The following is a 15,073-nucleotide window of genomic DNA, read 5'->3' as shown; positions in this document are numbered from 1 at the left end:
TCTATACACGAGGTACACACTGATCTGTAGGTTCTGGGCCAGTGAACCTTATCTTGGTTTTGTCTCTGACCAGGAGGGTATCCATATTTAGGGCCAATATTTAACCTGGACAAAGCTTGCTAGTGCCCTGCTGGTTTGCTCCTATGGGCCCTACATGTTTGTGTTGGCTGCTCTTCTTATGTCCAATCCAAGGTCAATCTCAGCCTCATAAAATTTGAGTAATATTTCATACTAATTATAACTGCACGTATGTTAGATCACCGTATGTAATAAATAAATAATTTAATTATTTAGGCGTCAAGCATTTGCCTTAAGTCCAGCTTCACTTGTTGAGATGTTTTTTTCCACAGCTCCACAGATCAGGCCTAAGTTGGTTGCTTTTTCTGAGTCACATTAAATTGTGTGTTTCTTTTGCGTCTATTTCCTTTTCTTGGTAAGGGCCTATTGGATGCTACACAACCTTTCAGACCCACAGAGTTGGACTGGCTTTACTCAGTGGAGGAACGGACACAAACACATGGAATTTAATACTACAAACTCTTTTACTGCACTTTATAAATTCAATTTTATTATTTTTTTCTTTGTATCATATCGTGTTTTATCCAATGAAACGTTTTGTTTATAAAACAAGAAATGCTCTCTCTCTCTCTCTCTCGGTCTGTCTGATGTGTTAGTGTTTGTGAAGTGTGCGTGTGTGCGCGCGCGCGCAAGAGGTTGAGACCCCCAGTAGCTCTATTAGTGATTAGTGCACGAGGACACAACAAACAGTAACCCAACACTCACTAACTCACACACAGAGCGGAGGCGCCAGTAGCTTGTCTCGCGCCATTCAGGCACAGTGACATCTCCTTTAATCACCTCCTCTCTGCGTCACAAACACGGGAGGCTGTTTGTTGTTTATTTATACTCATTCCGTTTCAGAATTGTTCAACGCTGAATTGTACGCTTTTTTTTATTCATTTATGAATTTTACGTAACATTTCACGTTGGGTCCGGAGGTTACCTGAAATCACTGGGCGCAAGGCAAGAACACATCCGGGTCGCCAATCCATGACCACAGTCACTCATACAGTTTTTGAGTAAACTAATATACGCGTTTGAATAGTCCGTCCACGAATCCAACCGGTGTGGTTTTGAACTGTGGGAGGAAACCGGAGCACCGACTCCTCACAGACAGTGACCCGAGGTGGGTATTGAACCCTGCACCCCGGGGCCATGGAGCTGTATAATAGCGACGTTACCAATTATTTAACTGTAGGAAATCAATAACACATGTCACGTGACAAAAGGCGTCCAAAACTGTATGTTGTGTTGAGGTATTTTGTTTATTCCGATTTGATATATCTGAACTACACAGTATTATTCACACAATAATTTTATCAACACCGTGTTAAATTAAGAGTGTAAAAATGTAACACTCGTCATCACTCGCAGTGTTACTTTAACGGTAAAGTGTTGATTTAACCCTGGTGAATCTGCTGTTTAATATGTTGTTCTTCAGTGTAATCACAAAATATCCCAGTAAACATTTAACCGTTGATTCAACGTTGAAATAACGTAATGACTGCCGTCTAATCAACGTTCTCTCAAGGTTGAAAATGAAAGTTGAAAAGACGTCCAAACACAGACATTGAAAAGACGACTATTAGACGTATTTTGGACGTCCATTGACGTTATTAATTGGTCCCGAAATAAATTACTTGCATAAAAGGCATTTTGGACGTCCACTGACGTTATCGATTGGTCACCACTTAACTAACTTATTAAGATGGATTTTGGTCGTCCATTGACGTTTAAAATATGTCCTTGACGGACAGACTACTTTTAGACCTATTTTGAACGTCCAGGGACGTTCCTTGTTTACTGGGGTGAGCATTAGTGGTTGTATGTTTTTGTTTGGCTTATTTTTTTCATATTTTTTATATTGTTTTTCTTATAGTTTTGAGTACTCTGGACAATTCAGGCCGTTACTTGACAAAATGACACATTTTCTTATTACATTTTGTATTACAAAATTACATTTTAATACATTAAGACAATACCTAGGTTTACAGATGCACTTTTACGTCTGTTTCAAATGTCAGACATTATTTTATATGTTCATACGCATGTTTATAATGTTTATACTTAACTTGCTGCATATATTAAATATGCTGTAATTTTATAAAACCTTTAACTTTATTATGTTTTATGTACCTATACCTATGAGTTCTTTCTTTATTTACTGTTTTTGTTGTTTGCAGTTACTTGTAAATTGGCTTTAGCTGTGTCCATGTTTGGTGAATTCTCTATTCTTGATGTATGTGCACGTGTGTGTGTGTGTGTGTGTGTGTGAGATATGACCTTTTAAAGTCATGCTCTGCAGGTCCTTTTCTCTTTCTCCTTGTAAGGTTTTCTCCTCCACACACACAATTATCACTGTTTACAACAACACTTACTAAAGCTCTCCGTATGAAACAAAGGCTGGCAATTTCTCATTAGATACATGAAAACTAAAAGCTGTTTTAAGTGGAACACTAAACTGTTGCCTGGGTTTTAAAGAGTTAATGAAGCACTTAAGTACACAGTGATGATCTGTTGATCTGAGTGGAGTTCATTTGAAATATATCTGTATGAGGCTTTTTTTTACAGGAATTAAAGAAAAAACAAGTGATTTAAAATAAATAAAGAACTTAAATTATTGTACATTTGTAAATATAGATGAACAGGTGAGTGATAACCCAATGGTTTATGTTTTTCTGTTCTCATGTAATGTATAATGCATTATTATTGATATTATTTATTGGTTACATTCAAGCATTTATTATTCTATAATTAGAGTAGTATTGTATTTATTGTGTTCTCCCTGTGTCTGCGTGGGTTTCCTCCGGGTGACTGTCTGTGAGGAGTGTGGTGTGTTCTCCCTGTGTCTGCGTGGGTTTCCTCCGGGTGACTGTCTGTGAGGAGTGTGGTGTGTTCTCCCTGTGTCTGTGTGGGTTTCCTTTGGGTGACTGTCTGTGAGGAGTGTGGTGTGTTCTCCCTGTGTCTGCGTGGGTTTCCTCCAGGTGACTGTCTGTGAGGAGTGTGGTGTGTTCTCCCTGTGTCTGCGTGGGTTTCCTCCAGGTGACTGTCTGTGAGGAGTGTGGTGTGTTCTCCCTGTGTCTGCGTGGGTTTCCTCCGGGTGCTCCGGTTTCCTCCCACGGTCCAAAAACACAGGTTGGTAGGTGGATTGGCTCAAAAGTGTACGTAGGTGTGAGTGTGTGTCGCCCTGTGAAGGACTGGCACCCCCTCCAGGGTGTGTTCCTGCCTTGCACCCAATAATTCCAGGTACGCTCCTGAATGAATGAATTGTATTTATTTAGAAAATATCTATCCATTCCTATGATGTAATACTGCATATTGCATTTTATTTCTTCATGTTAATAATAATTTTGCCTTGAACATTCATGTCATGAAAATAAAACTAGTAGTTGAGTTAAAAGTAACCATCAATTTTTGAAAACATTATTAATGTTTATTATTATTAACATAATTATTAATAATCTATTAGTTTAGTCTTGTTTAATGTAATGGAGAATTGCTCAGTTAAGCTCGGTTTCAGGTGGTAAATGTTAAAACTGGACTTTGTCAGTGAGAGTTTGGTAGTGGCTAAACTCATCCACCAAATCCCATAAATATGTAATGTCTTTGTAATTACATATCACCAGGAATCGAATGATCTAATAATTATATTCTGCGTTATGTGATGATGTAAAAGATCATGTTCCACATTTTCCTCTGTAAACGAACACACTGTGTTTCTACTTCATATCCTGAAGGTGCTAACAGCCTGAGACTCCTTCAAAGCAACTTTGTCAGCTCTTGTGAAAGTGCTCAGGGCCTAACGTATCTGTACAGTGTTGAACGCCTTCTGACGACTTAATGACGGTAATTGCCCCCTTGTGCTCCTTTTTTTTAGGGCAGACCTGGAAAGTGAAGCTCGCCAGTTTCCTCCAGCCCCAACCTCCAGTGGACCTGATCTCCTGTAACAGAAGAAGGGCAGTGGAGTAAAGCTAGCCACTAAATAGCCCCCTCTAATTAATCATGGTGCTGAAGAGGGAGCTGATGGCTGGTGAAAGGAGAGAGCGTACTGTTAGTGTGAGGAGTGTCGTCTCTGTGCCTCGTCTTCATCAAAACGCCACCTGAGATTCTGCCACTGTCCACCGTCTCAGCTCCAGTCTGACACCTTGAAACTTCATCCAGCTCCACACACTGCAGGAAAAGGCCTTGATATTGATTGACAGCTCTCAGGATAAAGGTGGAGGCGGGTGGGTTTGTGATTGTGGCTGCAAAAAAAGCATGAATTGCTGGTAACACTTTACTGCATGACACCTACATAAAGGTGACGCCTTATAAAACAAGTGATATAGGCCCACATCTACAAAAGCTAATACACACAGACCATTTTTTACAGGGTAAAACCTGCTATGGCATGGTATTGCATTATAATATCTCTACTACTCTATTACCTCACATACACACTCAGAGTGAGTCAGTGCTATTTCACAACAGATTTGTTACAGTATGGAATTACATTCATTTTTTTAAATTTTGTAAAATTACACGCTAACACTTCACCTGAAAATAAATACTGTAAACTGCTTACACTGGTAAACCACTTTAAAGCTGACTGCCTTGGAACCGGGACCTGGGACGAGACCCCAGTATAAGATCAGTGTACAGTCCACACTCCAGTAAAGCCTGGCTGTAAATGTGAGAGCGTGTGAAATTCAGTAAGACAGATGGAGCACATGTGTAACTGCAGTAGACTCTGAATAGTGCTTCTGACAATGGGCTTTGTCCCGGAGCAGCTTCACAGGCCCCAGACCTGAAAACCACACTGAGTAACAGTGTCAAAGGACAAATCCTCGTGATAAAACAAGAAAGAATATATCTGAGGAAGCAGGACACACTACTGATGGGTAGGGAAAAAATTATACGTATATATCATATCATATCATATCATAGACACCTCTAAGACATGTTTCATTCTGAGTGTTAGGAATGCTTTCAAACCTTTATGGAAACAACTCACACATAGTTAAGGCATAAACAGGCTGCTCGATATCACTTCCTGTGAAACTTACAGGTTCTATGTCGTCACAGATTGATTTTGCGCTCGAATGTTTGCCACTCGATGTCCACTAGATGTCCCTGTTAGTCCTTGTACAGAGCTCCTCTCCGAGGGACAGGACAGAGAAAGCTTATACAAGTGAGATATTAAGTATAGTTTCATTTAAAAACCCGTATATTTTATTATTATATCTAAAAAAAAATACAGATACATAATACAGAAAAATTTAGATTTCTGTTTGGAAAACCAGATCCACACAGGAAAGAAAAAGCCTTTAATAAATTTAATTTATATTTTTAAATCAATATTTAATGTCATTATCATTATCTGTAAGCGCTTATCCAGTTCAGGGTCGCGGTGGGTCCAGAGCCTACCTGGAATCATTGGGCGCAAGGCGGGAACACACCCTGGAGGGGGCGCCAGTCCTTCACAGGGCCACTCATACATTCACACCTACGGACACTTTTGAGTCGCCAATCCACCTACGTGTGTTTTTGGACTGTGGGAGGAAACCGGAGCACCCGGAGAAAACCCACGCAGACACAGGGAGAACACACCACACTCCTCACAGACAGTCACCTGGAGGAAACCCACGCAGACACAGGGAGAACACACCACACTCCTCACAGACAGTCACCCGGAGCGGGACTTGAACCCACAACCTCCAGGCCCCTGGATCTGTGTGACTGCGACACTACCTGCTGCTGGGGTACGTGTTCAGGACCTTTAATACAGGATATTACTGTATTTTATAGGTCAACTTACTGTGAAATTATCCACAAGTGTGAGTGTGTGTGTTACTGGGTGAGTATGTGACACTGTCCACTGCTGTGAGGTGGAACTGTGGACTTGAGTAAAAAGCCAACTGTAGCTTGTTTGTGGCTGACGTTGAACTTGCCTGTAATCTTTTATTCATTGTTTGAATTACCACAGAATCTCAATAGTAACTCAAGCCTTTTCACTTTTTTAGCACTCTTGCTGTGTGTATACATTTATGCAACGCCAGCCTGAATTTCGAGTCTGTTCCACCTTAAGTGATGTAACCACCTATGGAGCAGGAATTGAGTAATATCCTCATACCTTTTCATGCCTTTAAATGTTCTGTTTTTTTTTTTTTGCACATACAGATCAGAGAGCTGCAAACGACGTGGAAACATTTGTGGAATTTTACAAGAAGTGTCTTGGATTGACATTGTGGACAGCACCAATTCTGTGTGAGCAGGTCCGCGGTGTATTTGCAGTAGTAAGTGTAACCACTTCCACAAATGATTACAGACTGTGATACATTCAGGTCTTCTCCCATGAATCTGTTACTGATTAAAGATGAAAATCCACTGTGAAAGAAGCTTCTTGTTATTTAGCTCTCAGAGCAGCCTGGCTTGACCCTTTCCATGGACTAAACCTTATAAAACATCTCCCCCTGCTGGTGAGAAAGAGTTTGGCACCGTGAGGCCACAGGGCAAGTTGCATAAGGGAGTTGTGTGGTGCCCAAAAACTCAATACGTACTTCCCACCACAGAATCAGCAGTGTATCTTGTAGTTATGTCTCTTGCAGTAACAGTTATCACATAAGACTTTCAGCCTCCCATAACACAACACTTACAGCATATGTCCAAATGTTTGAAGACAACACTTATCATACTGAGTGCTCTGAAGCAGCTGCACAGGAGTTAGAGATTTTACTGATATTACGTGCCATCTGTAGAAGAATTCGGTACTCTTATATACCATTGTTGACCATGCAATACTCAGGAATCCGAATCACAGCTAAACAAAAACACATGCTTGCACAAATAATGTTACAAATATGTGCTAATAAACAATGAATAACAAATGGTCTGTTATTGCAACCTAGCTTTAATGGATGAACTGTTCACCAGTGGTTAAAAACATCCATCCATTGGATGGAGAGTATGGAAACTAAATGTACTGGGAATTTAGAACAGTGTAAATCAGACTGGATATGAGCGCACACTTAAAAAATCAGGTCCATGAAAGTGTACTCTATATGACAATAGGATCTGATTGTTTAATGCAATAGTAGCCATTTAGGTTCTGGCAGAAAGTGGCAGCAAATACTTACCACCCCTTATTGCGTTTATTGCCCAAGTTAACTTCCCAGATTAAGTGCTGCATTGTCATGGACTTAAAGGGGAGCTGAGATGCTTGACAGTGTTAGACAGAGTATAATGTTTAAAAAAAGCAATTGGGAAGATAAGAGGCCGGCTTGAGAAACCCTCTCTCCAGTTTCAGTGAGATGCCAGAGATTTAACAGATAACAGGACATTATCTGTTCCTCTGTCTCCCCCTGCGGCTCACTTCACACTACTGCTGAGCTGGCGACTCATTTACTGTGTGTGTGTGTGTGTGTGTGTGTGTGTGTGTGGGTGGGTGGGGGGGCTGGGGGGGTGTAGCCCATTGATGACACTCTGGCACCCATAAATTTGTCAATTTTATGAGCTCTGCTGACCATATAGGTGCACTTTGTAGTTCCACAACTACGGATTGTAGTCCATTGATTGCTCTGCATGCTTTGTTAACCCCCTTCTCAACCTGTTATTTAATGATCAGGACCATCACAGAACCACTGAGCATTCTGGGTGGTGGATCATTCTCAGTGCTCACATCCATTTCTCTTTTCCAGTTACCATGGAACCCCTATGAGATGACACTGTCACACTAACAATACTTAATGCATGTGTAGAGAAAGAACTCATAAGTGGGAATTCTGTTAATAGATTATAGCTCAGTATAAAACCCAATCATCCCTGTCAATCCTAACATCTAGCTCACAAACCTAGGACTGGGGTGGGTGGAGGGAATACACCAAACTCCACACAGAGAGTCACCCCAGATTGGGGCTCGAACCCACAACCCCAGGATCCTGGAGCTGTGTGACAGCGACACTACCTGTTGCACCACCGTGCCACTCTGTAGAAAACACACATCCAAAATTGTCTTTGGGTTTCCATATGACACAAATATTCAAGCTGAAGTAGAGAGATTAAGTTTTATTATGATTTTCATGGAAAATGGCTGTCACCATATCTTTTCTTTCTGCATAGGCTTAGCAAACTCCAGCAGTGTTGAAAACTCCAGCAGCACTGCTGTGTCAGATCCACTCTTACCAGTGCAACACAGCACTGAGAATAATCCACCATCCAAATCCTATCTGCTCTGTTGTGGTCCTGAACACTTAATCCCCATGGGAAATGGAAGTAACAAAGTATGCAGAGCAACAGATAGACACCAGTCTGTAATTGTAAAACTACAAAATGCATCTAAATGGTAAGTGAAGCTGATAAAATGGACCATTACTATAGAAACAGAGGTCTTTTTAATGATATATATGAAGGCTTCCTGTTTAAAAAAATATTCCTGTTTAAATTTACACAATTTATTTTTATTTGCTTTAAAAATGAACCTATTTGGATATAATGGATTACACAAGGTGTCTGTGTACAGCTGAACATACACAGTGGCTGTAAGTAGGAGATATCCCTCGTTGCAAGGGACGTCTACAAACTTTTGGACACAATGCAACACATTGTCTTGCTTGTGTATGCTGCAGTGCGCGCTCCCGCGGGTCACATTTTAAATTCAAAATGTAACGGAAGTTTAACGGTCTAACGGCGATTTAACCGCAACAAGTCAGGACACTGGTTATGTATTTATGGTTTTCTTCGTAACCTTATGAGAAATCTTATTCTTATTAAGAATATATCCCAAATGAGGCCATTTCTGCTGTGGAATTTAACATTTTGTTCATTGTTGATATATTTATGTCAGACGGCAATATCGAGAAGGTAAAAGTAATGTTTTGTCTGTTGGTTTTCTTTAGGACTTTCAGGCAGAATGATGTCACAGTGAGAAAATTTCAGCTTTTGAGGAAAGTTAACGTAAGTAAATTATCTAAATTTAGCAATAGCTTATGAATTTTGCCAAAAAGTGTCAGGCAAAATAACATGTCTGAAAAATAGTTATACACACTGCACTAGATTTATCAACAAAAACATTAAAATAACCTCCTACAATCATTGGCTATTTTATGACATTCACGTATATTAAGTGCACTTTGTCCATCCATCCATCCATTATCTGTAACCGCTTATCCAATTTAGGGTCGCGGGGGGTCCAGAGCCTACCTGGAATCATCGGGCGCAAGGCGGGAATACACCCTGGAGGGGACGCCAGTCCTTCACAGGGCAACACAGACACACACACATTCACTCACACCTACGGACACTTTCGAGTCGCCAATCCACCTGCAACGTGTGTTTTTGGACTGTGGGAGGAAACCGGAGCACCCGGAGGAAACCCACGTGGACACAGAGAGAACACACCAACTCCTCACAGACAGTCACCCGGAGCTGGAATCGAACCCACAACCTCCAGGCCCCTGGAGCTGTGTGACTGCGACACCTACCTGCTGCACCACCGTGCCGCCCCAGTGCACTTTGTACTTTTTCCATTTAAATGTAGTTCATTATTTTCTTTCCAGCTTGCTTTTATACTGTTTCTTGGAGGTCAGGTCCGCAAGACCACCTTACCGCAGGTATTTTTTTGACTGGTGTAGTAGTAATGTGGTGGTGTGTTAATGTTTGTTGGGTTGATGTGAATGGATCAGACACAGAAGTGCTGTTGGAATTACCCATCCGACAGTGCCCCGTTAGAGTGTAATGTGAATGGGCACATTGTTTAAAAGGTCTAGGTGCACCGTTGTGTCTGATACACTCATTCTGGTCTAACACATACTAATATGCTGATTCGATTTACTGTCAATTTGAAGCAATAGTGAAGTCAACCTAAATGATTTTTGATTAACACAATAGTAGACGAACTCAGTGGTTCTTTTCTGCCATGCCCCCCTTTTGTAGATGAGAATATTTTCGGTCCTCCCCTATAACCTTATTTGACACATGTACACATCTTTTACTTCCTAGCTCCACTATAAATTATTACATTAATACAAATTGCAACTACTTAAATAGTGATTGTGCTTAACATATTTGCTCCTAGCTGCTTTCTTGCACAAAAAATAAATTATAAAACAGCTTTCTGAGAGAAAAAGCCAAAAACATTTGCTCTGCAAAAATGACACATTTAATTCCCACATCTCCTCACTGACTGATATGAGCTTGCTTTGAGGTATGCCTGATCATCTTTTCTTGTTTTTCCTTTGGAAGTTATGCCTTGAGAAAACTCATCATCTGCTGCAGATGAAAAAAACGTATCCATTTTTTGCTAGCAGTGATCAAATGTGTGTAGCTCCTTTGCCTTGCCGTGCACTGAACTAAATAATGAGACGTAACTTTCTAAGTGTAAAGTTCTATGCAGCATTTGACAACGCTGACCGTTCTACGGGTGAAAAGCTGATCCTTTGGGAATCTCATATCCATTTTGTACAGTATCAGTTATTATGTCAGCACTGAGAAGCTTGGTGGCACGGTGGCTTGGTGGTTAGCACGTTCGCCTCCCAGCGCTGGGATCTTGGGTTCAAGTCCCATCTGGGTGGAGTTTCCATGTTCTCCCCGTATCTGCGTGGGTTTCCTCCGGGGGCTCCGGTTTCCTCCCACAGTCCAAAAACATGGAGGGTAGGTGAATTGGCTTCTCTAATAACTGTCCTGGTGTGTGAATGAATGTCTGTATGTGTGAGCCCAGATATGGATTGGCGCTCTGTCCTGGGTTAAACCCTAGTGCCCGATGCAGTCCTCCAGGTGGACGGTCGTTTCTGGTTGAGAGTACGCTGTGCGCGTTTGGCTGCCGCTTCTCGCCAGTGTGTGTGAATTGAGCGTTCTGAGCAGTGTAGATTGTAAAGCGTCCTTGGGTGTCTAGAAAGGCGCTATATAAGTGTAACGATAATAATAATAATAATAATAACTGAGAAGGCAAGTAATATGATATATCAGGGTTAACCTGCTGTCTTTCAGGACTGGGTTTTTACAGATTTTAATTGATGATAAGTTACACAATGATTTCTAGCTTTAATAAGCTGCTTGCACTTGAGTTAACTTCACCTGAATGTTTGATATGCACTGAAATAAAACGGCACATGAAAAATCTGGCTATAATATAGTTTATTTGGGCTCATATTGAGAATTTTGGGTAGATGATCTACTATAAATCTGAATTATGAACCCAAACCAAAAATCTGCCCTGGGCTGAGGCCTATTCACTGAATCACACTAAATTCCATTTGTTAGGTAGAGGTTATCAGTCTTATCCATTTACCTCAGTTTATTTATGATTGAACATTTCAGTTGTGTAAAATGATCCCGTTTTAAGGATATTTCTCATCATAGGCACATCCACACCTGTGAAAAGCAACATTTGTCTTGGACAAGAAGGTCTGTGAAAGTTTTTCAGCATTTTTATTGGCCTTTGTTTTGTACATCTGGGCTGAGTCAGTTACATAACTACACCGGTCTAAAAAAAAAAAAGGGCAAAAAATAATGTACTTGCTGTTTTTCCGGTGTTAAGCAGATTCATTTGTGGAGGCATGCCAGAGTGGACCGGGATCCAGTTTGTTTGTGTGTGTGTGTACGTGTGTGTTATTTTTGGGGTTGACTTCAGTAACTAGAGAAGACTGCAGATGGGCTCTCTGCTATGTGATGGTAAGGAAGCTGTCATATTAGATTTGGGTGAGCTTAGGGCTGAAACCTTTTTGTTTAGACACTTTAGCCACAAATAGCAGCACAGTAATGAAAGGTCTGTAAGAGACCATGACCAGGTCTTGGACTGAATCATCGTCTCAAATTTTCCTGTTGCCTATACTGAAACACTTTCCTTGTTCGCTTTTTTGAAGAACATTTATTCTGGTCACTTTCAACCAGTTTTTGTTTTCAAAAGAGATCTGTGCTTTGCTTGAAATTTGATTTCATTTCAGTTTTGAGATTATATTGCTGTAACCTGTGAGCAACTGTTAAGGACCACCAAATGATCAAAAATAATGTGATTTTTGCAACTGCAAAAATCTGTTTTTATGGATTTTATGTTATGAATATACTGTAGAAAATGCACTATATAATTCATTGATGAAGTCCCTCTCCTGACATTAATTAAACCCCTAAAACCCATAGGTGTTTATCAGTATTACAGTACCCCATAACCTCAGAAGTTATTTACAGATAACCCCCAACCCAATGTCTTAAAATGGACTTAGATATAAATCTACACCTTCATTTTCATTAAATGAATACTATTGTATAAAGTGACCTTTTTAGATTGAATTCCAATGAAAGTTGAGAAGGATTGTTCCTTCTACTATAAAGTTATTATTTTGGGAATTTTTCTTTGGACAGTGATGAGATAATGAACATCAAAATGTTAAAATATGTTGTATTCCTAAAAGTAAAAAGTAAATATTATGTAAAAGGTTTTAAATGATATATAATGCATATAATATATGATATCAGTAATAAGTCATTTTTTAATAAAATAATAGCAATTACTGTGGCTAGGGACTTCAATGTTTGGAAAAGTAGAACATCTAGCTTTGCAGTAGCCCACTGTGATCAGTTCATTTAATACAGTCAACATTTAGTTGTTTCTAATATGAAGAATTCTACAAATCTTTTTCAACATGCCACGGAACTGAGATGCCAATTCAGTGGAAAATATCAGAAAAATGCTGATAAGCTTCTGGTGAAGTATTACACTGAAAAAGTGCTAGGTTGGCAAGCTGACTGAATTTTTAATGTAATTGAAGAGTGCTGCTTGTTTACATTTTTATGATTCATATTTTCACAAATGAATACTTAGCGGTCTTGGCTTAGACCTTGACATTGTTTAAATATTTTGCCTTTGTTTTAGATAGAGAGCATGTCTTGGCATTTGGTTTGTGGATCTGGTATTATAGCCCTCTTTTGGTGTATGCAAATACTGCAGACATAAGCTTATTACTTACAGAGATATTAACTTATGTGCACAGCTCTTATACAGTATGGTGCATCTTGAGCCTAATCTCTGATTTATCATTGCTCCATGAATAATAATGTAGAGAGAATTATAAGATGGGCTAGTGTAGTGTATTAAATTAGACTGGGGAGATGGTGTTTGTCGTAAGACAGTAAGGAGAAATATTGGTAGAGTCAATGTCGGGTTTAGGGCTCTTGAGGTTTCCAGAACTTCTTATATTGCCATGTATTTACCTATGAACTTTATAATTAATAATTTAGCATGGGCGAGAACAGCCAAGATTCAGTGCTTTTAATGAAACCAGAGATAGAACAAACTGAATACTGTCATTATCTTTCTCATTTTAATGTAATTGAGCCAGTAAGCATCCTTACTTAAGCACCCAAAGAAACATTGTATGATATTTCATACATTTGGCAACCTACTCATCCAACGGTTTTATTGTTGTATGTCAGATTATCATTTCTGCAACAGAAACAACTCCAACTCATCCCAGTGGAACAGGGGAAGCACAATCACACCTTCCACAACCTAATAGCAAAGGCTATTAGACCTCTCTTGTACAGGTTTTGTGTTGTGTACAGTGACCATAGGCTCACGCATGGCAACTGCATACATTTGTGTGGTTACATTTGACACAGAGGCTGTTGCTCAATCCACTAGTCCATGCACACGACAGAATGATAAAAGTGACAGAGAAAAACAAACAAAACACTAATTTTAGTGCAGTCTTCGGAGAGAAATAATATGGTATGTGCGGAATTATTAATTTACTATTCAATTAAAAAATAAAAAACTGGACGGGGACCCTAATATTTGCCCATTTACTTCAACGTGCACATGTCTCAGAGATTCATGTGTTTGGTATAAACATGAAAAATTAAGCAGAAACCTGTAGGAGTTTAGAAGCCGTCACTGGCACTTGTGTTCATATTTTTGAGTGAGCTATGATGGAATAAATGGAACATAACGGAATCAATGTTGAGCTGATGCTGCTGCATCACCTACTCCTGTGAGTATGTGCGGAAAATGAGAAAAGGCCTTCAGGACTCTTCCAAATTGGCATGAAATTATCTCCCTCCCCACTGCTAGAGATAGCAGCTGCTTCGCTTCGCTTTTTTTGCACGACTCACTTCCTTTCCCCAGGCTTCTTTATGGAATAGTTGCTTTGCAGTTTCAGCGCATTTTCAAAGTGAGTTTAAGAAAGTTCATTTTGAAAGGCATGAGTGCCCCTTGTCCCTACTTATCACTTCACAGTTCCATTTCCATTTGGTTACACAGAGTTTTGATAAAACGACAAGGATCAATTCTCAAAAAGAGGATTAGTGTCTGTAACAAATTTGTTACTTCATTAAATGTGGTAAATAATAGGGGTGTATTATGCCTTTTGCAGTTTTACATTGCTGTGCGAAACTGTGATTATATGTGAAGTGTATTATGTAGTTAAATGTTATATTTCTTGCATATCCCTAATTGTACTTTCAACTTATCAACCATTGCAATATTTGAATATACTTTTAAATCAGCTTGTTCTAAGCGACTGAAATAAGGACAAAATTAATACCATATGCATGATATGATCATAGTTTATTTCTACACAGTAAAAGACACATAGTTGATGCGTTTGTATCTTTCTTTACCTGTAAGCACAGAGAAACCCTACACATATACAGATGTATATATGCATATGGGTATATAATAAAGTGCAAATCAATCACAAAATTCATGCGTAACACTAGGAACGTCAGAACAAAGATTCCATTGAATGCCTTACAAAATCAAATTTACCTGCCTAGTTTGGTTTTATCGTATGAGCTACCGGGCAAAATAAATGGCAATAACAAACATAAGGGAACGGGCAAAAATAGTATGACAGGTTTATCCAAGAAAATAAAAATAAAGAAATCAATGAATATAACAAGAACATAAGAGATATAAGTGATTTCAAGTTTTGAGAAAGTACCATTCAGTTTAATGGCTGATTAAGCCTAGTCTTTCTGTCCTTAGTGCCCTGTAATATAGAGGAAATGACACCAGATCCTGGTGAATCACTGACACAAAGAA

At 39.5% G+C, this 15,073-nt stretch overlaps 1 long non-coding RNA gene across 1 annotated transcript; it reads left to right on the top strand.

Annotated features, from left to right (window-relative positions):
- The first annotated feature begins 3,950 nt into the window (after window positions 1-3,950).
- LOC136666630 (uncharacterized) lies at window positions 3,951-10,522 on the top strand. The gene is made up of 4 exons (XR_010795401.1): window positions 3,951-4,286; window positions 6,220-6,335; window positions 8,934-8,991; window positions 9,214-10,522. It is a non-coding gene; the product is annotated as an uncharacterized lncRNA (long non-coding RNA).
- Window positions 10,523-15,073: the final 4,551 nt, after the last annotated feature.

Source organism: Hoplias malabaricus, chromosome 14 (genome assembly GCF_029633855.1).
Source record: "Hoplias malabaricus isolate fHopMal1 chromosome 14, fHopMal1.hap1, whole genome shotgun sequence".
In the NCBI taxonomy this organism is placed as follows: Eukaryota; Metazoa; Chordata; class Actinopteri; order Characiformes; family Erythrinidae; genus Hoplias; species Hoplias malabaricus.
Note: the sequence above shows the minus strand (reverse complement) of the source record. Positions and strands in the feature narration are given on the sequence as shown.